This window comes from Oncorhynchus tshawytscha, linkage group LG09 (assembly GCF_018296145.1).
Source record: "Oncorhynchus tshawytscha isolate Ot180627B linkage group LG09, Otsh_v2.0, whole genome shotgun sequence".
Lineage (NCBI taxonomy): Eukaryota > Metazoa > Chordata > Actinopteri > Salmoniformes > Salmonidae > Oncorhynchus > Oncorhynchus tshawytscha.
The window spans coordinates 54089471-54113193 of NC_056437.1; positions in this window are offsets into that span (position 1 = coordinate 54089471).

Below are 23723 nucleotides of genomic sequence, written 5' to 3' on the forward strand. Positions count from 1 at the left end.
TTGCAAGTTTGAATGCAGTGATAGAAAGTTGTTTTTGATATTTTTGTTTTAAGCCTATCCTAAACCTTAACTTTTACCTTAACCATTCAGAGTTAATGCCTCACCTTACAAATTTGGAGTTAATACCTAAACTTAACCTTAACCACTTTGAAATGTGACGTTTGGAACAACTTCAAAATGTAACATTTGAGAAACATTGTTGAATGTCTAATTCTGTCATGAGGCTGTGAGTGCTGGTAGGTAAAGTGACTACACATCAGGATAGATAAGAGTAAAATAAAGCATATGATGTGTTGGTGTGTTGGTGTGCGTGTGTGTGTGTGTGCTTTTGTGTGAGAGTGTCAGTGTAGTGTGAGTGAGTGAGTGGGTGAGTGAGTCTTGTGAGTTTTTAAGAATAGGTGCAAGATAGGGTCAATGCAGATACTCTGAGTAACCATTTGATTAACTATTAACTAGCAATCTTATTTCTTGGGGGTAAAAGCTGTGTTGGTTGGTCTGAGACGATTCTCTGTTATCGTTGTCTGGATGCTAGCTGAGTGAACAGTCTATGGCTTGGGTGGCTGAAGTCTTTAGCAATTCTTTGGGCCTTCCTCTGACACATCCAGAAGTCCTGGATGGCTGTGAGTTTAGCCCCAGTGATGTACTAAGCCGTCCACACTAACCTCTGTAGCGCTTTGCGGTCGAGGACAGTGCAGTTGCTATAGCAAGCTGTGATCAGCCAGTAAAAATGCTCTCAATGGTGCATCTGTAGAGTTTTTGGAGGATCTGAGGGCCCATGCTAAATATTTTCAGCCTCCTGAAGGGGAAGAGGTGCTGTAGTGCCCCCTTCACGACTGTGCTTGTGTGTGTGGATCATGTTAAGTCCTTATTGATATGGATACCATGGAACTTGAAGCTCTCGACTGGCTACGCTATAGCCCCATCGATGTGGATGGGTGTGTGCTCTCCCCCCTGTTTTCTGGAGTCTTCGATCAGCTCCTTGGTCTTGCTGACATTGAGGGAGAGGTTGTTGTCCTGGCTTCACACTGCCAGGTCTATGTAGGCTGTCTCATCGCCTGCAGTGATCAGGCCTGTCGTGGTGCCAGCAAACTTGATGATGGTGTTGGGGTCGTGCGTGGCCATGCAGTTATGGGTGAACATGGAGTACAGGAGGGGACTAAGTACACACCCCTGAGGGGTCCCTGTGTTGAGGGTCAGCATGGTGGAGGTGTTATTGCCTACCCTCAGCACCAGAAGCTGGCCCGTCAGGGAATCCATGATCCATTTGCAGAGGGAGGTGTTCAGTCCCACATTCCCGAGCTTGGCGGGACTATGGTGTTGAACGCTGAGCTGTAGTGTGTGCATCCTCACAGTGTGAAGTGAAATTGAGATTGCGTCATCTGTTGACCTGTTGGGGCGGTATACAAATTGGAGGGGTCCAGGGTATCTGGGATGACAGTGTTGAGGTGTGTCATGACCAGCCTTTCAAAGCACTTCATAATTACAGATATGAGCGCTATGGGACAAAAGTAATTCAGGCAGATTACCTTGGAGTTCTTGGGAACAGGGACAATAGTGGTTAGCATGTAACATAATGGGATTACAGACTGGGACAAGGAGAGATTAAAAATGTCAGTGATGACACTTGCCAGCTGGTCTGCGCATGCTCTGAGAACACACCCTGGTATTGCGTCTGGCCTGGCCTCGTTGGAGGTCGTAGCGTGATTTCTTAAATGTGTCCATGTCCATGTCCCGTTCCTTGTAAGCGGTAGCTCTAGCCTTTATCCCAGCGCAGATACTGTCTGTAATCCATGGTTTTGGTTTGGACGGTCACTGGGAACTTAAAAGTAAGATGGCGCCGACAGCTATGGCAGCTCTGCTTCTAGCTCCTATACAAGCATTTTGCTACACCTGCAATAACATCTGCTAAATATGTGTATGTGACCAAGAAAATGTGATTTGATTTGATATAGGCCGTGACTGATGTGGTAAACTCCTCAATGTTATCGGATGAATCCCAGAACATATCCCAGTCTGTACGAGTAAAACAGTCTTTTAGCCTCATGTCTGCTCCATTGGACCCCTTCCGTACTGAGCCTGTCTCCTCCCACAGCAAACATTGCCTCTGGGTGTGCGGTTTCGTGTTTATTTATGGCGCCATACAGTTCGTTGAGAGCCAAAGTGGTGTTGTCTTGTGGTTGGATGTAGACAGCAGTGATAATTATGGATGAGACCTCTCTTGGTACATAAAAAGGTCTGTAGCTTACCATGAGGTATTTAAGTTGTCAGTGGAGCAAATGCTCATTCACACTGGAAGCAGCGCACCAGTGTCAGGTGAGCAAATGCTTGTGATTTCCTTCACACTCAAAGCAGCGCACCAGTTGCTGTTTACAAAGAGAAACTACAAGGTTTTATATCCATAGATCCAGTCAGCCAAGTCTCTGTAAAGCATAGAATATAGCACATTTTCAAGTCTCTTTGAAAGGAGACTTTCGAATGAAGCTCATCCATCTGATTCTCAAGTGACTGGACATTTGACAATAAAACGGAGGGGGTTGCCGGTCGATTTTCTCTTCATCTCAGTCTCACCAGGAATCCAGCCCGTCTTCCATGTTTACTCCTATGGTGTTTAGGTATCCCAAACAATAGAGTAGTTGAAGTTATATTTCATGTGGAAATCAAGGTTAGTAACTGTCGATCTGATGTCCAAAAGTGCTTGAAAAAGTCAAGATAAACACAAAAGAAGTCACCAAATAGAAAAGTCGGGTTGGAGCTTGTAAAATGGCGACCTTCTCCGTCGGCGCCATCTTGTACATTCCATGAGCAGAATGTGATCCGAGCAGAAACTTCGGGATCGTTAGTCCGGAGAAGAAAATGTCAGAGAAAAGTCAGATCTGCAGCCATTCCGAAGATAGTTTATGGAATTGCTCAGGCTCTGTTTGAGCTCTCTGAGTGAAGCCATAATCGATCAGTCAGCCAACCTCTCTTTTCTTCACCACCCCTTCTCTATTTTTCTCTCTCTCTTTTCCATCTCCTTCCCTCCCTACCTTCAATAACTATTTTAATGCATCATTTATTTGTCCTATTAAGGAGCTAAACTATGGAGTGCAGTTGTTGATTGTAGAGAGGTGCTTTGAAAATAGCAAATAATTGGTATGAGTTTAAACAATGTATGCTCCCAATTTACAAGATTCTGAGCACAAATACAGCCTATTTTTTATGTTTAGCTTTTAGTTTTGCATTTGATTTACAATAAGCGTACACCGAGTGCTGTGATGGGAGATAAACCCAAGCAAATGCAGGTCAAAATATTTTTTTGCCCTTTCTATTTTAGATTCCTTCTTTTACCATTTTAAGAACATATATCACAAAAGCAAAATTCAACGACCAATCTGTCTTTGCATGAATGATATGCAGAAATGCAATTTTAATTATCCAAATGCACTAAATTTAGTACGCTTACTCGGCATTGTGAAAGTAATAATAAACAGGGTGTATTACGCAGTTCATTTCTTCTATATATGTGTGCTTTACAAAAAGGTTGAAAAATTAAGATTGGCAAGAGCAGGGACCTAGAGAATTGTATAATATATTGCTTTACGTGGATCAATCCAACATGGCCAGACAATCTGATTGCTTTCTCCCAGGCCAGTAAGATACGGCTAAGCAATCTATAATACATTTTAAAAGACTGATGTAAATAAATAAATAAATAAATAAATATACACAGTTGAAGTCGGAAGTTTACATACACTTAGGTTGGAGTCATTAAAACTCGTTTTTCAACCACTCCACAAATGTCTTGTTAACAAACTATAGTTTTGGCAAGTCGGTTAGGACATCTACTTTGTGCATGACACAAGTCATTTCTCTAATAATGTGTTTACAGACAGATTATTTCACTTATAATTTACTGTATCACAATTCCAGTGGGTCAGAAGTTCACATACACTAAGTTGACCGTGCCTTTAAACAGCTTGGAAAATTCCAGAAAATGATGTCATGGCTTTAGAAGCTTCTGAAAGGCTAAGTGATATCATTTGAATCAATTGGAGGTGTACCTGTGGATGTATTTCAAGGCCTATCTTCAAACTCAGCTTTGCTTGTCTTCATGGGAAAATCAAAAGACATCAGCCAAGACCTCAGAAAAAAAATTGTAGACCCCCACAAGTCTGGTTCATCCTTGGTAGCAATTTCCAAACACCTGAAGGTACCACGGTCATCTGTACAAACACTAGTACACACGTATTAACACCATGGGACCACGCAACCGTCATACCGCTCAGGAAGGAGACACGTTCTGTCTCCTAGAGATGAGCGTACTTTGGTGCGAAAAGTGTAAATCTATCCCAGAACAACAGCAAAGGACCTTGTGAAGATTCTGGAAGAAACCGGCACAAAAGTATCTACATCCACAGTAAAACGAGTCCTATATCGACATAACCTGAAAGGCCGCTCAGCACGGAAGAAGCCACAGCTCCAAAACCGCCATAAAAAAGCCAGACTACGGTTTGCCACTGCACACGGGGCACAAAGATCGTACTTTTTTGAGAAATATCCTCTGGTCTGATGAAACTTAAATAGAACTGTTTGGCCATAATGACATAATGACCATAATGATGTTTGGAGGAAAAGGGGGAGTCTAACAAGCCAAAGAACACCATCCCAACCATGAAGCACGGGATGGCCGCATCATGTTGTGGGGGTGCTTTGCTGCAGGAGGGACTGGTGCACTTAACATAATAGATGGCAGCATGAGGCAGGAAAATTCTGTGGATATATTGAAGCAACATCTCAAGACATCAGTCAGGAAGTTAAAGCTTGGTTGCAAATGGTTCTTCCAAATGGACAATGACCCCAAGCATTCTTCCAAAGTTGTGTTAAAATGGCGTAAGGACAATAAAGGCAGGGTATTGGAGTGGCCATCACAAATACCCTGACCTCATTCCCATAGAAAATGTGTGGGCAGAACTGAAAAAGCGTGTACGAGCAAGGAGGCCTACCTGTCAAGAGAATTATGTTCTCAGTGTTCATAAACCCAATTGAATTAATTACTCAGCCTGAAACGCAGAATTTGTAGGAAACTGGTTGGAATGAATGAGACGGAGAACAAGTTACAATAGTCAGATAATTTATTTCCGAGAGCGTGCTGCCTATCATTTCCTTTACATTGGTCTATATACCTCACATTTCGTCATAAATGTCCCTCCTCCTCTCAGAAACAATAACAATATGGTTCCCAAGTCTTCTCCTACTCATACATTGTCTGCCACCTGTTATGCAATCTACTACAAGCCCAAGGTCTCTCCCCTCCCTGGGTGGGGACAGAATGTCCTGTAAGGAACACAGTAGTCCAGCTTGCCTGACGATAACTCCCTTTCACGCTTGCACCCTGCTTACATACTAAAAAAGGAACAGAAAGTCCTTGTTCTATTTCTTGATTAAAACTACACACATTAGATTTAGTTTTATGGTTCTAATAAGTTTCATTCAATCATACAGTGACAGGGTAGTATTCTGTTAGTTATAGTTCTACGTTAAATGTATTCATCATTTAGTCATTATTCATAAATTTCATAACAAAACCTGACTCGGTTACACCAGTCAGGAGCTGGTATCAGTCTGTATCAGTCAAAAGTTTGGACCTACTCATTAAAGGGTTTTTCTTTCTTTTTACTATTTTCTACATCTAGAATAATAGTATAGACATCAAAACTATGACATAACACATATTGAATCATGTAGTAACCAAAAAAGTGTAAAACAAATCAAATATATTAAATTTTAAATTCTTCAAAGTAGCCGCCCTTTGCTGTGATGACAGCTTTGCAGACTCTTGGCATTCTCTCAACCAGCTTGACCTGGAATGCTTTTCCAACAGTCTTGAAGGAGTTCACACATATGCTGAGCACATGTTGGCTGCTTTTACCTCACTCTGAGGTCCAACTCATCCCAAACCCTCTCAATTGGGTTGAAGTCGGGTGATTAAGGAGGCCAGGTTGTTGTCTTGGCACCACACGGCCAGGTCTCTGACCTCCTCCCTATAGGCTGTCTCGTTGTTTGTCGGTGATCAGGCCTACCACTGTTGTGTCATCTGCAAATGTTATGATGGTGTTGGAGTCGTGCCTGGCCGTGCAGTCATGAGGGAACAGGGAGTACAGAAGGGGGGCTGAGCACGCACCCCTGAGGGGCCCCTGTGTTGAGGATCAGTGTGGCGGATTTGTTATTACCTACCCTTACCACCTGGGGGCGGCCTGTCAGGAAGTCCAGGATCCAGTTGCAGAGGGAGGTGTTTAGCCCCAGGGTCCTTAGCTTATTGATGAGCTTTGAGGGCACTATGGTGTTGAACGCTGAGCTGTAGTCAATGAATACCATTCTCACATAGGTGTTCCTCTTGTCCATGTGGGAAAGGGCAGTGTGGAGTGCAATAGAGTGTGCATCATCTGTGGATCTGTTGGGGCGGTATGCAAATTGGAGTGGGTCTAGGGTTTCTGGGATGATGGTGTTGATGTGAGCCATGACCAGCCTTTCTAAGCCCGTCATGGCTACAGACGTGAGTGCTATGGGTCGGTAGACATTTAGGCAGGTTACCTTAGTGTTCTTGGGCACAGGCACTATGGTGGTCTGCTTAAAATATGTTGGTATTACAGACTCAGACAGGGAGAGGTTGAAAATATCAGTGAAGACACTTGCTAGTTGGTCAGCGCGAGCTCGCAGTACACGTCCTGGTAATCCGTATGGCCCTGCGGCCTTGTGAACCTGACCTGTCTAAAGGTCTTGCTCACATTGGCTGCGGAGAACATGATCACACAGTCTTCCGGTATAGCTGGTGCTCTTATGCATGTTTCAGTGTAATTTGTCCTGTAGTGTAGCATCTGCTTCATCTGACCACTTTTTTATTGATCTAATCGTTGGTGCTTCCTGCTTTATTTTTTGCTTGTAAGCAGGAATCAGGAGGATGAAATTATGGTTCAGATTTGGCAAATGGAGGGCGAGGGTGTTACGGTTTTCTAGGTGTGAAGGAGAGTCGGACCAAACTGCAGCGTGTAGATTGAGATCCATGTTTATTCAACAAACGTAACACGAATCTAAATACAAACACTATAAAACAAATAACGTAACGAAAACCGAAACAGCCTATACTTGCGTAAACTAACACAGCGACAGGACCAAATACACTAAGGACAATCACCCACGACAAACTCAAAGAATATGGCTGCCTAAATATGGTTCCCAATCAGAGACAACGATAAACACCTGCCTCTGATTGAGAACCACTCCAGACAGCCATAGACCTTGCTAGATAACCCCACTAGCTACAATCCCAATACACACACACCAAAACACACCACAATACAAAAACCCCATGCCACACCCTGGCCTGACCCAATACATGAAGAAAAACACAAAATACTTAGACCAGGGCGTGACAGAACCCCCCTAAGGTGCGGACTCCCGAACGCACCTCAAAACAATAGGGAGGGTCCGGGTGGGCGTCTGTCCATGGTGGCGGCTCCGGCGCGGGACGTGGAACCCACTCAGTTAATGTCTTAGTCCCCTCTCCTCGCGTCCCTGGATAGTCCACCCTCGCCGCCGACCATGGCCTAGTAGTCCTCACCCAGAAACCCACTGGACTGAGGAGCAGATCGGGACTGAGGGGAAGCTCGGGAGTGAGAGAAAGCTCGGGAGTGAGAGAAAGCTCGGGAGTGAGAGAAAGCTCGGGAGTGAGAGAAAGCTCGGGAGTGAGAGAAAGCTCGGGAGTGAGAGGAAGCTCGGGAGTGAGAGGAAGCTCAGGAGTGAGAGGAAGCTCAGGAGTGAGAGGAAGCTCAGGCAGGTAGGTAGATCTACCAGATCCTGGCTGGCTGGTGGTTTCAGCAGATCCTGGCTGACTGGCAGATCCTGGCTGACTGGCGGATCTGGCGGATCCTGGCTGACTGGCGGATCCTGGCCGACTGGCAGATCCTGGCCGACTGGCAGATCCTGGCCGACTGGCAGTTCTGGCTGACTGGCAGATCTGGAAGAGTCTGGTTGACTGGCAGATCTGGAAGAGTCTGGTTGACTGGCAGATCTGGAAGAGTCTGGTTGACTGGCAGATCTTGAAGAGTCTGGTTGACTGGCAGATCTGGAAGAGTCTGGTTGACTGGCAGATCTGGAAGAGTCTGGTTGACTGGCAGATCTGGAAGAGTCTGGTTGCCTGGCAGATCTGGAAGAGTCTGGTTGACTGGCAGATCTGGAAGAGTCTGGTTGACTGGCAGATCTGGAAGAGTGGCTGACTGGCAGATCTGGAAGAGTCTGGCTGACTGGCAGACCTGGAAGAGTCTGGCTGACTGGCTGATCTGGAAGAGTCTGGCTGACTGGCTGATCTGGAAGAGTCTGGCTGACTGGCAGATCTGGAAGAGTCTGGCTGACTGGCGGATCCTGGCAGACTGAAAGATCTGGCTGCTCCATGCTGACTGGCGGCTCTGGCTGCTCCACGCTGACTGGCGGCTCTGGCTGCTCCATGTAGGCTGACAGCTCTGGCGGCTTCTTACAGACTGGCAGCTCTGGCGGCTCCGTGCAGACTGGCAGCTCCTTGCAGACTGGCAGCTCCTTGCAGACTGGCAGCTCCTTGCAGACTGACAGCTCCGTGCAGACTGGCAGCTCCTTGCAGACTGGCAGCTCGGGCTGCTTCATGCAGACCGACATCTCTGGCTGCTCCATGCAGACTGACAGCTCTGGCTGCTCCATGCAGACTGACATCTCTGGCTGCTCCATGCAGACTGACAGCTCCTTGCAGACTGACAGCTCTGGCTGCTCCATGCAGACTGACAGCTCAGGCTGCTCCATGCAGGCTGGCAGCTCTGGCTGCTCCATGCAGACTGACAGCTCCTTGCAGACTGACAGCTCTGGCTGCTCCATGCAGACTGGCAGCTCTGGCTGCTCCATGCAGACTGACATCTCTGGCTGCTCCATGCAGACTGACAGCTCTGGCTGCTCCATGCAGACTGACAGCTCTGGCTGCTCCATGCAGACTGACAGCTCAGGCTGCTCCATGCAGACTGACAGCTCCTTGCAGACTGACATCTCTGGCTGCTCCATGCAGACTGACAGCTCTGGCTGCTCCATGCAGACTGACATCTCTGGCTGCTCCTTGCAGACTGACAGCTCTGGCTGCTCCATGCAGACTGACAGCTCAGGCTGCTCCATGCAGGCTGGCAGTTCTGGCTGCTCCATGCAGACTGACAGCTCCTTGCAGACTGACAGCTCTGGCTGCTCCATGCAGACTGGCAGCTCTGGCTGCTCCATGCAGACTGACAGCTCTGGCTGCTCCATGCAGACTGACAGCTCTGGCTGCTCCATGCAGACTGACAGCTCTGGCTGCTCCATGCAGACTGACAGCTCAGGCTGCTCCATGCAGACTGACAGCTCCTTGCAGACTGACAGCTCTGGCTGCTCCATGCAGACTGACAGCTCTGGCTGCTCCATGCAGCCTGGCAGCTCTGGCTGCTCCATGCAGGCTGGCAGCTCTGGCTGCTCCATGCAGGCTGGCAGCTCTGGCTGCTCCATGCAGGCTGGCAGCTCTGGCTGCGCTGAACAGGCAGGAGACTCCAGCAGCGCAGGAGAGGAGGAAGGCTCTGGCTGCGCTAAACAGGTGGGAGAATCCAGCAGCGCTGTAGAGGAGGAAGGCTCTGGCAGCGCTGAACAGACAGGAGACTCCGACAGCGCAGGAGAGGAGAAAGGCTCTGGCAGCGCTGGAGAGGCGAGGCGCACTGTATGCCTGATGCGTGGTGCTGGTACTGGTGGTACTGAACCGAGGACACGCACAGGAAGCCTGGTGCGGGGAGCTGCTACCGGAGGGCTGGGGTGTGGAGGTGGTACTGGATAGACCGGACCGTGCAGGCGCACTGGAGCTCTTGAGCACCGAGCCTGCCCAACCTTACCTGGCTCGATGCCCACTCTAGCCCGGCCGATACGAGGAGCTGGAATATACCGCACCGGGCTATGCACCCGCACTGGGGACACCGTGCGCACCACTGCATAACACGGTGCCTGCCCGGTCTCTCTAGCCCCCCGGTAACCACAGGAAGTTTGCACAGGTCTCCTACCTGGCATAGCCATACTCCCTGTGAGCCCCCCCCCAATAAATTTTTGGGGCTGACTCTCGGGCTTCCGTCCGCGCCGCCGTGCTTGCTTCGCCAACCTCATTCTCCGATAACCTTCCGCGCACTGCTCCATCGAATCCCAGGCGGGCTCCGGCACTCTCCCTGGGTCGACCGCCCACCTGTCTATCTCCTCCCAAGAAGTATAGTCCATACTGTACTCCTCTTTGGGCTGCTCCTGTTGCCTCCTCTCCTGCTGCACCTGTTGCCTCTCCTGCTGCTCCTGCCTGTTGACACGCTGCTTGGTCCGTTGGTGGTGGGTGATTCTGTTACGGTTTTCTAGGTGTGAAGGAGAGTCGGACCAAACTGCAGAGTATAGATTGCGATCCATGTTTATTCAACAAACGTAACACGAATCTAAATACAAACACTATAAAACAAATAACGTAACGAAAACCTGAAACAGCCTATACTTGCGTAAACTAACACAGCGACAGGACCAAATACACTAAGGACAATCACCCACGACAAACTCAAAGAATATGGCTGCCTAAATATGGTTCCCAATCAGAGACAAAGATAAACACCTGCCTCTGATTGAGAACCACTCCAGACAGCCATAGACCTTGCTAGATAACCCCACTAGCTACAATCCCAATACACACACACCAAAACCCCAAGACAAAACACACCACAATACAAAAACACCATGCCACACCCTGGCCTGACCCAATACATGAAGAAAAACACAAAATACTTAGACCAGGGCGTGACAGAGGGAGAGCTTTGTATGCGTCTCTGTGTGTGGAGTAAAGGTGGTCCAGGGTTATTTTCCCTCTGGTTGCACGTTTAACATGCTGATAGAAATTTGGTAAAACGGATTTAAGTTTCCCCTCATTAAAGTCCCCGGCTACTAGGAGCGCTGCCTCTGGGTGAGCGTTTTCTTGTTTGCTTATGGCGGAATAAAGATCATTCAATGCTGTTTTAGTGCCAGCCTCTGACTGTGGTGGTATGTAAACAGATACAAAGAATATAGATGAAAACTCTCTCGGTAGGTAGTGTGGTCTAGAAATTCTACCTCAGGCGAGCAGTAACTCTAGACTTCCTTAGATATCGTTCACCAGCTGTTGTTTACAAAAATACATAGACCGCCGCCCCTTGACTTACCAGACGCCGCTGTTCTATCCTGCCGGTACATCGCATTACATTGTATGTTGTCGTCGTTCAGCCACGACTCCGTGAAAACTCCGTGATGTTACAGTTTTTAATGTTCTGTTGGTAGTTTAATCTTCCACATACCTCATCCATTTTATTGTCCAAAGATTGCACATTTGCTAGCAGAATTGAAGGAAGTGGGGGTTTATTTGATCGCCCCTTGAATTCTCAGCAGGCAGCTCGTTTTCCGGCCTCTCTTTCTCTGCCTCCTCTTCACACAGATCATGGGCTCAGAGCCTGTTCCCGAGGGAGCCGTATATCCTCCACCTTGGGCTCATCAGAGTCGTGAAAGAAGAAAAAGGATTCTGCTAGTTTGTGGTGAGTAATCGCAGTCCTGATGACTAGAAGTTATTTTCGGTCATAAGAGACGGTAGCGGCAACATTATGTACAAAATGAGTAAAAAAACAAGTTACAAATAATGCAGATAATCTAACAAAAAAACACAATCGGTTGGGGGCATGTGAATAGTCTAGTTTAACGGCCCACTGTGGTTTTTATGTCAAATGCGGCCTGTCAATCTGGAGAAAAACAATTGCTGTTAAGGCCGTTTTCTCCGTAGTGATGGTGAAAATATAACAGTCACGAATCTGCAGGATTATAAGAGTACATGGCCATTAAGACCAGATCGCAGGGTCAAATAATAATCACAGTGGTTATAGAGTGTGCAACAGGTCAACACCTCAGTAGTAAATGTCAGTTGGCTTTTATAGCCAAGCATTCAGAGGTCGAGGCAGCAGGTGCGGCGGGGGGAGGGGACAGAGAGAGAGGAGAATTAGAGGGAGCATATCTGAGATCACACAGGACACCAGATAGACAGGAGTATTACACCAAATATGACAGACATACCCTAGCCCCGTGGCACATAGACTTTTGCAGCATAGATACTGGAGACTGAGACAGGGGTGGTCGAGGGACACTGTGGCCCTGACCAAGGTTACCCCGGGACAACAGACCACTAACTTAATACCCTGAGACAAGGCCCAGTATAGCCCACAAAGATCTCTCACACCGCACGATCTCGAGGACAGGAATGATGAGAGAGCGTGAGCAAGCCATTGACTCAGCCACCGTAATAGAGTCAGAGGCAGAGAATCCCAGTTGAGAGAGACTACACTCGATCATAGGACCTACTGAAGAGATGAGCCTTCAGTAAAGCCTTTAAGGTTGAGATGGAGTCTCCGTTCTGTCTCTCACATGGATCGGAAGACTATTCCATAAAAATGTAGCTCTATAGGATTTAGCCCTGCCGCCATCTGTTTGCTTAGAAATTCTAGGAACAATAAGAAGGCCTGCATCTTGTGACCGTAGTACGTGTAGGCAGGGTTGGGTAGGTTACTTTCTAAATGTAATCCGTTCGTTACAAGTTACCTGTCCAAAATTGTAATCAGTAACGTAACTTTGGGATTACCTGATTACATTCTGTTACTTTTAGATGACTTTCTTCTTAAGGGGCATTAGAAGAAGACAAAAATGTATGTTACCAATTGAACAACATCTATTGTGGAATAAATCAATGTTAAAGTTGACATAGCTGGCCATATATGGATGTTAAATTTTACTTTCTGGTTTGGTTATGTAGGCTTCTTCTAACCCATCACTTTGTACTACATATAATAATACGATTAAATTATATCTTTACATTAAAAATCAAAGTCTATCAGAATTCCAGTCATTCCAATAAATGTTATACCCCTTGATCTTCAAGAACAGGATTTGGAAATATGGAAGTATAGATTAGTCTAATTGTTTAACCTGAGCATAATCCCAAAACTAAGTATTTATTAGCCAGCTCTACTCTGTTGTTTATGATTTTCATGCAGAGAGAGAGACCACAGAGTGAACAAAGGATTTAGAGTGGCCAAACTCCTAAATCCCCAAAATGGGAGAATGAAACTATATGTCCACTTGTGAGAATGTGGGAAGGGTTTGTGGACACTTAAGGGACAGATATCTTGAGTGTGTTTAATTTGGTGACCTCACGAAGGACAGGAAACACACATACAGTAACTATATCTCTGAATGTGTACATTTCTAAATTATGGTGTTTGCATCTAATTCTTGTATAAAATTTTTGAGTAAAGATTAAACTATTTGTGAAATGATGTAAAGTTTAACTAAGTCATTGGCCTGCCCCCGTGAGCACAGACATGATCTGGCGTCATGGAACAGCCCTTTCCTATTGTTACGAATAAAAACCCCTCCTGAGGAAATCCTCTTCAGACCACACATACCTCGATGTAAGCTGAGATGGCACAGGTTTGAGTACCAAGACTAAGCAAACCCACAGTGTGAGCTGTGATTGCGAATAGTTATTGAATTCCTAACCATACCACGTGGAGCATTGGCTACACGGCTGGAAATGTTTAAACTCTGAGACTATCGATCCATTCAGAACGTTCAAGACGTTCAGATGAGACTGACTTGAGGTAAATAATAATTCATTAATAGAAGACTAATTGATCAGATATTAAAATATCTGAAGAGTTATATTCAGAAAAGAATAACTTTGTAATCTGAAGATTTTCTGTGGTGCACCGACTTCCTAGTTAATTAAATTTACATGATTAGTTTAATCACCTAATACTAATTAGAGAGAATTGATTTGATAAAGTAACAGTCTTCACCTTTAAAGATGCCAAAGACACGACAACCGGCAGGATAGAACAGCGGTGTCTGGTAAGACATGGAGTTGTGGTCTATGTATTTTTGTAAACAACAGCTGCTGCATGATATCTCAGGAAGTCTCAAGCTATTGCTCGCCTGAGGTAGAGTTTCTCATAATAAGCTGTAGACCACACTACCTACCTATTCTTTGTAGCTGTTTACATACCACCACAGTCAGAGGCTGGCATTGAATGACCTGTATTCCACCATAAGCAAACAAGAATAACTCTGGACCAGCTATACTCCACACACAGAGATGCATACAAAGCTCTCCCTCGCCCTCCATTTGGCAAATCTGACCATAATTCCATCCTTCTGATTCCTGCTTACAAGCAAAAATTAAAGCAGGAAGCACAAGTGACTAGATCAATAAAAAAGTGGTCAGATGAAGCAGATGCTAAGCTACAGGACTAGAATCCAGAAATCTTCCAATGGCATTGAGGAGTACACCACATCTGTCATTGGCTTCAGACCCCGTAACAGGTGGAGGAGAGACCCGAGAATGTTCGGCATCTGACTCCGACTCATTGCTCAGTGGGGTAACCAGTTGAAAGTTTACAATTACAGTTTAATAACAGCGCAATCTACAGCATTAATGTTGTGAAACAGATTTACGGTATTTTACTGTGCATTCTTGTTTTTAACTGTAGAAATTACAGAAAAGTCTTACAGTGTACCCTCCCTTTGAACCCGAAACATGATTCAGCAATACAGTCTCACTTGAGCTAAACATTTGTGTCATGTCGTTTGTGCACTAAACAGGAAATTAATTTGATTGCTTTGATTCAGGAAGCACACTCGAGGTCTATAAATTGGAATGTGGGAGTCGAGTTTGGCAAGAATATTGACAATTATAGATGGATTTTTTTTCAGGGGCGCAACAGTAGCCTACCTCACAGAGATTCAGACTTAGGGGGGTCATGTAGAAATCTGAGGGGACACAAAGTACGTGAGGATGGCTAGGGGTGGTCCAGAACGGGGCGAGGTGATAAATTGTAACATTTAGCATTATTCAAACACATGAAACAGCTTTTTCCTGCAGTCTAGAGCCATATTCATTATAATTAATTCTCTGTAAAAGAAAATGCAAATTTTTCTGCATATCTAAGCATACCTCTTGCGCTGTCTGTATCCTCCTGAAAGGTGGTTCTTTTTTAAAATAAACTGAATTTGATTCTTTGCTAAAAATCTGGATAAATTATTGAAAGGAATGTTAGTTTTATTAATTACATGCCAGCAGGCATGCCAGTTAAGATAGTAAGTCAACTGTTGTTATGTTGTTGTTTTCTTTTTTGTATTGGTCGTTGGCACTTCGGGCGGGTAGGTGTTTGGTTGGGTAGTGGCGATGGTGGCTCGGAAGGGGTGGAGATGGTGGGGTTTGGGGAGGGGAAGGTGTTCAGGGGGGACTGTGGACAGTTGAGCGGTTTTACTGCAGGTGGATGGTGTTTTAAAACATTTAGTTTAAAAAAAAAAAAACAGTTAGACAAGCTAGCTACTCTAACTTGATGAATAGCCTGAAATGGCTTCTTAGTAGCTAGTTCTGAGGTTGGGAACATATCTGGTCTAGCTAAAGCCAACTTTGTGTAAATTACTAGGTGGCTAGTAATATTAGAGAATAAGAAGAAGAAGAATGTAAACAGGACAAATCTGAGGGGGCACATGCCCAGTGCCAAGACACAAGAGGTGGGCCGCATAAGAATAAGCGAAGTGTTGATCTAACTTCTTATAGATCCTTGTATTGTTTACCCAATTAGGGAGCGGCTGTGGTTTAAAGTGACTCTCTCTTTGATTTTGAAAGTCCCATTATGTGAGAAGGGATTGAACTGATTTAGTCTATAAATGATTCATAATAAGGTAGACACTGAATTATTTAGTTTCCTCAACTTTGCAACCATGGTTGAGAATGTAATGATATAATATATCATGATGGCTTGGCTGCTTGGAAGCATTGGACTGAGCATTGTTATGAGGAGAGTAGAACGGAAGGAAGTTGTTGTGGAAAACTTTTAATTGTATGACATTTATTACCCCAAGGCTGTGATGAATTGCGATAACATGAAAAAGCTGCAAATACTTTATAAATAAGATTCATGAAAAATATTGAAGTATTACCAGTTCTAGCTCAAAACCAGAGCAACATATAAAATATATACACTACATGACCAAAAGTATGTGGACACCTGCTTGTCTATCATCTCATTCCAAAATCATGGGCATTAAGATGGAGATGGTCCCCCATTTGCTGCTGTAACAGCCACTCTTCTGAGAAGGCTTTCCACCAGATGTTGGAACATTGCTGTGGAGACTTGCTTCCATTCAGCCGCAAGAGCATTAGTGAGGTTGGACACTGATGTGGACCGATTTGGCCTGGCTCGCAGTCGGTGTTCCAATTCATCCCAAAGGTGTTCGATGGTGTTGAGGTCAGGGCTCTGTGCAGGCCAGTCATGTTCTTACACACTGATCTCGACAAACCATTTCTGTATGAACCTCGCTTTGTGCACGGGGCATTGTCATGCTGAAACAAGAAATGGCCTTTCCCAAACTGTTGCCACAAAGTTGGAAGCACAGAATCGTCTTGAATGTCATTGTATGCTGTTGCGTTAAGATTTCCCTTCACTGGAACTAAGGGGTCTAGCCATTAAAAACAGCCCCAGACCATTATTCTTCCTCCATCAAACTTTACAGTTGGGGCAGGTAGTGTTCTCATGGCATCCGCCAAACCCAGATTTGTCCGTCGGACTGCCAGATGGTGAAGCGTGATTCATCTCTCCAGAGTCCAATGGAGGCTAGCTTTACATCACCAGCCGACGCTTGACATTGAGCAAGGTGATCTTAGGCTTGTGTGCGGCCATAGAAGCCCATTTCATGAAGCTCCCAACGAACAGTTATTGTGCTGACGTTGCTTCCAGAGGCAGTTTGGAACTTGGTAGGGTGTTGCGCACTTCAGCACTCGGCAGTCCTGTTCCGTGAGCTTGTGTGGCATACCACTTCGCGGCTGTGCCGTTGTTGCTCCTAGACATTTACACTTCACAATAATAGCACTTACAGTTGACCGGAGCAGCTCTAGCAGAGTAGACATTTTACAAACTGACATGTTGGAAGATGACATCCTATGACGGTGCCATGTTGAAAGTCACTGAGCTCTTCAGTAAGGCCACTTCAACTGCCAATGTTTGTCTATGGAGATTGCATGCCTGTGTGCTCAATTGTATACACCTGTCAGCAACTGGTGTGATTGAAATAGCCAAATCCACTATTTTGAATGTGTGTTCAAATACTTTTGAGTATATATAGTGTATATCAATATATCAAAACCACAAAGTGTAGAAATACATTCTAAATCAGCTAGTGATCAAAGTAATATAATATTTTGTACATTACTGTTGTCAGGGAGAGGGAAAGAGACAGAGACAGATGTAGAGGGAGATTGAAGAGATGAGAGAAAGATCTCAACTGAATTAATTTCACTTTTGTAGGGTTTTCATTTCCCACACTAGACAGAAGTACAAATAAAGGGTGAACACAAAGTCAGCATGGAGTGCCCTTGCCTGGTAGGCTTCCCAGCAAACCCTGCCATCAGTCACAAACTACAGGTGATTACTCACATTCTGAAGCTGCCATCTTACATTTTGTAAATAAATAGCAATATCGTCTACTGACACAATGTCCGGTGAGAGAACCATTGAATTCCCATTTAATTACTAAAGCCTGCTCGAAAGTGTGAGACACACAGTGTGGTATTGTCCCCAGTCTGGGGTAATTTGGAGCAGATGTGTCTAGTATCCTCTGTGTCAACATGAAGCTAATCGTTAGTGTTTGTTAGCTTTTTTTCACGGGTATGAATATCCCTCGAATACTGTTGCCTGTGCGAAGCCTCCTCATTATCCTGCCTAATGAGAAAGAAATTAGAGGCCAGATGACTCTATCAGACTGCACTATTGGAGGTAGAACATAGGGGGCAGCATGTGGTGTCGCATGGCTGACTCTAATTTTAGCTTATTTTTATTCTTCCCAGAAACCATTATGCTTGGATGAAATTGCAGAATTCATCAACATCAAATGCTCAATCACATGCAGCTACCACGTTTCTCAAAAACTCTGTTAAATATCTGCGCCGAATTAAGATTTAGAAAATGTCTGCAGAAAGAATGAGGTGTCAGCTATAACATGACACTTTGAGTTTGAAAAGTGGTATTTTGGTTATTGAACTACAGTAGGTGAAGCAGATAACGGAATTACAGTAATGGATTTCATCATGGGTCCCTGATCTGTATTATACGGAAATGCATAATTATGGATGTGAATAGAATTTTATTTAGCATATTTGGGTATTATTCTACACACTGGTTATTATTGTAATGAGCTCCTTAATAAGACCTAATTTGGTTGGTCCAACCAGACCAAATCTAAAGCAATCAGAGAAGTCTATGTTCCACAAGTTTGGACATCAGCGCACAGTAGACTACTGTACAGCATATTAGAGTTCAGTACAGTAGAGTACAGTAAAGTAGATATGTTCAGTACAGTACAATACAGTACATTATACTGTACTCTACTATAGTATTCTCTACTGTACTGTACTGATTTACTGCACTGTTCTCTACTGTGCTGTGCTTTGCTGTACTGTCCAAACTTGTGAAACATAGACGTTTATGATTGGTTCAGATTCTGTCCGGCCAGGGCGGACTGACCCAATTTCAACTACTTTTCAAAGTCCATTGACGTCCAGTGTCAGTCGGTGCTCAGTGGGTGTGGATGTTTATTACAGTAAATGGAAAGTGGGTAGGTGGTAGGTGTCAGGAAGAGCTGGGAGAGGTGTCATTAACTAAAGAGAGTGAGAAGAGAGAGAGACAGTGATAGGGAGGAGTTGTCCAGACAATTTTTTACAGTCTTACTTTGACCACCAAATAACAGAAAGAGGGTGAAAAAAAGAGTTATGAGTTGAACATAACAGTATGCCAGTGGAAGGGAGGACAGTAGCAGGTGACCCAACTATGTTTTGTGACTATGAACTCCAAGTCAATTTCCGTCTTTTAATCCCTTAATAAATCATAAACCTTTATAAATAATTGAAAAATGTATAAATCAATTACCTTTACTTGTTACTTCTGTGAACTGTCATTATCCTCCCTCCTCGTTTTTTTGGCAGAAATGCCTTCTGGAACATGTGAACTTTCATGTGCCTTAATAACAAACTTGTATGTCATCTGTAAATAAGAATAACATTGTTAAATTATGAGCCTAGTTGGTTTAGCCACAAAATAAGACAGCAATCTTTACACTAACCATGGTTGGCTGAGATAATGAGTGGGCTGGACATGCCGAGAGATGAGTTCGGATTAGTCTGCCGTATAGCATGCTTCTGTCTATTTGAGCTGGTCAGTGTGCGTAGGTAATCCTGTCAAACGCAGCTTTTTTTAAAATGCATTGTGTAGTAGAACTGCATAAGTGTTGCTCTCCACTTTCTGGAGGACCGAGTTTTGAAATCAGTGGAATTAGAGTATGATAGCTAAGGAAATGGAGAAAACACCTGCCTCCGGATTACATCTTCAAACTAAGGGCAACCATGGCATCCGTGACAGAAAGAAGCGTCCATCCCTGATGTATATGGGTAAGATAGTCTAGCTAGCTACATTTTCAGATATTACAAGTTTCTAATTTGGTTAAAGTGTCCTGTTAGCTAGGCAGCTAACATTAGCTAGCTGGCTTGCTAGCTAACATTACATGTATGACCTTATTATTCGTATCTCAGAGCCATTTGCTTTGCTTTGCTAGTTATAGCCTAATGTTAGCTAGCTAACATTGAACCTGGTTGGTTAGCTACCTGCAGATTCATGCAGGGTAGTAATGTCATGAGTTAGGAGCTAGCTAGCTACATCTCGTAACGTCATGAGTTGGGATTATGGTTAATTGTTTACCTAGCTACATCTCTTAACAAAAGACTCCACTATGAGCCTCCCGGGTGGCGCAGTGGTTAAGGGCGCTGTACTGCAGCGCCAGCTGAGTCCCTGGGTTCGCACCCCGGCTCTGTCGTAACCGGCCGTGACCAGGAGGTCCGTGGGGCGACGCACAATTGGCCTAGTGTCGTACGGGTTAGGGAGGGCTTGGTCGGTAGGGATGTCCTTGTCTCATCGTGCACCAGCAACTCCTGTGGCAGGCCGGGCGCAGTGCTCGCTAACCAAGGTTGCCAGGTGCACGGTGTATCCTCCGACACATTGGTGCGGCTTGGATGCGCGCTGTGTTAAGAAGCAGTGCGGCTGGTTGGGTTGTGTATCGGAGGACACATGACTTTCAACCTTCGTCTCTCCCGAGCCCGTACGGGAGTTGTAGCGATGAGACAAGATAGTAGCTACTACAACAATTGGATACCACGAAATTGGGGAGAAAAAGGGTTCAATTTTTAAAAAAACATTTAAAAACTCCACTATGCAAGTAACCATTTCAATAGAATGTCACTGCGACGCGACAACTGTTGCTAGATATGGCTGGTAAATTTGCTCTGGCTGTCTACTCCGATTTCAGAGCACTCTGAGTGTGCCAGACCACATAATAACTGCCAAATTTATGAACGCTCAACACCCATTGAATATGACCGGTGTGTGTAAACGTTGCCAAAAAAACGTAAATTGTTGCTAGTCACCAACGCTCTGGATAACATAAAAACAGCCTAACCAGCTCTGTTAGGGCGAGTTAAATGGTCAGTGAGCTGTTCTCTCATTTGTGTCTGGAAGTAGCTAGCAAGATAGCCAACGTTAGCCAGTTAGCTTGGGTGCTTGACTATTGTTGTTAGGACAGAACGCTTGGATAGACCCTTAAAGAGATGGGTGGGGCCAAAGCTTAAGAGGGTGTGAATAATGCTGAATGGGTGTAGACAAAGAAGAGCTCTCCAGCAGGTACCAAAATATTCAAAGGCCATTTTCTCAAAACTGAGATTACAAGTTTGTGAACTTTCAAATCAGAATTACTTTCCCGTTGTTCCTCAAATGCAGTGTACGATATACAGTTGAAGTCGGAAGTTTACATACACCTTAGCCAAATACATTTCAACTCAGTTTTTCACAATTCCTGACATTTAATCCTAGTAAAAGTTCCCGGTCTTAGGTCAGTTAGGATCACCACTTTATTTTAAGAATGTGAAATGTCAAAATAATAGTAGAGAGAATGATTTATTTCAGCTTTTATTTCTTTCATCACATTCCCAGTGGGTCAGAAGTTTACATACACTCAATTAGTATTTGGTAGCATTGCCTTTAAATTGTTTAACTTGGGTCAAATGTTTTGGGTAGCCTTCCACAAGCTTCCCACAATAAGTTGGGTGAATTTTGGCCCATTCCACCTGACAGAGCTGGTGTAACTGAGTCAGGTTTGTAAGGCCTCCATGCTCGCACACTTTTTCAGTTCTGCCCACACATTTTTTATAGGATGGAGGTCAGGGCTTTGTGATGGCCACTTCAATACCTTGACTTTGTTGTCCTTAAGCCATTGTGCCTCAACTTTGGAAGTATGCTTGGGGTCATTGTCCATTTGGAAGACCCATTTGCGACCAAGCTTTAACTTCCTGAATAATGTCTTGAGATGTTGCTTCAATATATCTACATAATTTTCCTACCTCATGATGCCATCGATTTTGTGAATTGCTCCAGTCCCTCGTGCAGCAAAGCACCCCCACAACATGATGCTGCCATCCCCGTGCTTCACGGTTGGGATGGTGTTCTTCAGCTTGCAAGCTTCCCCCTTTTTCCTCCAAACATAACAATTGTCATTATGGCCAAACAGTAAACATTTTGTTTCATCAGACCAGAGGACATTTCTCCAAAAAGTACAATCTTTGTCCTCATGTGCAGTTGAAAACCGTAGTCTGGCTTTTTTATGGCGGTTTTGGAGCAATGACTTCTTCCTTGCTGAGCGGCTGTTCAGGTTGTGTCGATATAAGACTCGTTTTACTATGGATATAGATACTTTTGTACCTGTTTCCTCCAGCATCTTCACAAGGTTCTTTGCTGTTGTTCTGGGATTGATTTGCACTTTTCGCACCAAAGTACATTCATCTCTAGGAGACTGAACGCGTCTCTTTCCTGAGCGGTATGACGGCTGCGTGGTCCAATGGTGTTTATACCTGCGTACTATTGTTTGTATAGATGACCGTGGTACCTTCAGGCATTTGGAAATTGCTCCCAAGGATGAACCAGACATGTGGAGGTCTACAATTTTTTTCTGAGGTCTTGGATGATTTATTTTCATTTTCCCATGATGTCAAGCAAAGAGGCACTCAGTTTGGTTGGCCTTGAAGGTTGGCCTTGAATTACATCCACAGGTACACATCCAATTGACTCAAATTATGTCAATTAGCATATCAGAAGCTTCTAAAGACATTACATAATTTTCTGGAATTTTCCAAGCTGTTTAAGGCACAGTCAACTAAGTGTTTGTAAACTTCTGACCCACTGGAATTGTGATACAGTGAATTATAAGTGAAATAATCTGTCTGTAAACAATTGTTGGAAAAATTACTTCTGTCATGCAGAAAGTAGATGTCTCAACCGACTTGCCAAAACTATAGTTTGTTAACAAGAAATTTGTGGAGTGGTTGAAAAACGAGTTTTAATGACTCCAACCTAAGTGCATGTAAACTTCCGACTTCGACTGTACCATTGTGTAGCTCTATGTCTGCTTTTACCCAATATTTAAAAAACAAAATGTTGCTCCATAAGACCGAATCAACGTGGTCGGTCACATATGTTTGTCAAATAAACCCTTCTTCCACACCCTGTTGCCTGGTGAATATATCTGGCATGGTGTCTCAGAGCATGGTATTGTAGCCTCTATACATGTCTAAATACATTCATTGCTAGTTCATATCATAACTGACAGGAGAGGTAGAGCTGAGGAAGATGCGCTGCCACTCAGCCTGTACCCTAGTGATACTTCAGAAGGTTGTACATCTCGCTTTATCAATTTGCCAACATGATTACCAGCATATGTTGTCACGTTCTGACCTTAGTTCCTTTATTTATGTCTTTGTGTTAGTTTGGTCAGGGTGTGAGTTGGGGTGGGTAGTCTATGTTCTTCTTCCTATGTTGTGTTTATGTGTTTGGCCTGGTATGGTTCTCAATCAGAGGCAGGTGTCGTTCGTTGTCTCTGATTGAGAATCATACTTAGGTAGCCTGTTTTCACCCTTTTTAGTTGTGGGTGATTGTTTCTGTCTCTGTGTAATTACCAGACAGAACTGTTTAGTTTTCATTCGTTCTACTTGTTATTTTGTTTTTGGTGTTCAATGTTAATAAATTATCAACTTGGACACGTACCACGCTGCATATTGGTCCGATCCTTTATACTCCTCGTCAGAGGAAGACGAATTTCGTTACAGATGTGTCCAGTGTGTGGCCTCATACCACATCAGCAATTCATGCGTGGATAAGCTTTTTAAACATACAGCAAATATATAGTGAGAAAAATAACTTTCTCTAGTCTGGAAGTAATTTACAGTTGAAGTCGGAAGTTTACATACACTTAGGTTGGAGTCATTAAAACTTGTTTTTCAACCACTCCACAAATTTCTGGTTAACAAACTATAGTTTTGGTAGGTTAGGACATCTACTTTCTGCATGACAGAAGTAATGTTTCCAACAGTTGCTTATAAATACAAGTTCAATCTGTACTTCAATGCACATATGGTGTGCATTATAAAATAAGGAAGAAAGACAAGGTGGGGAGAGAGGTGTAGAAGACAGAAAGGGAAATAGGTAAGAACAGCAGCAGACAGCATATGATTCATTGAATTACAG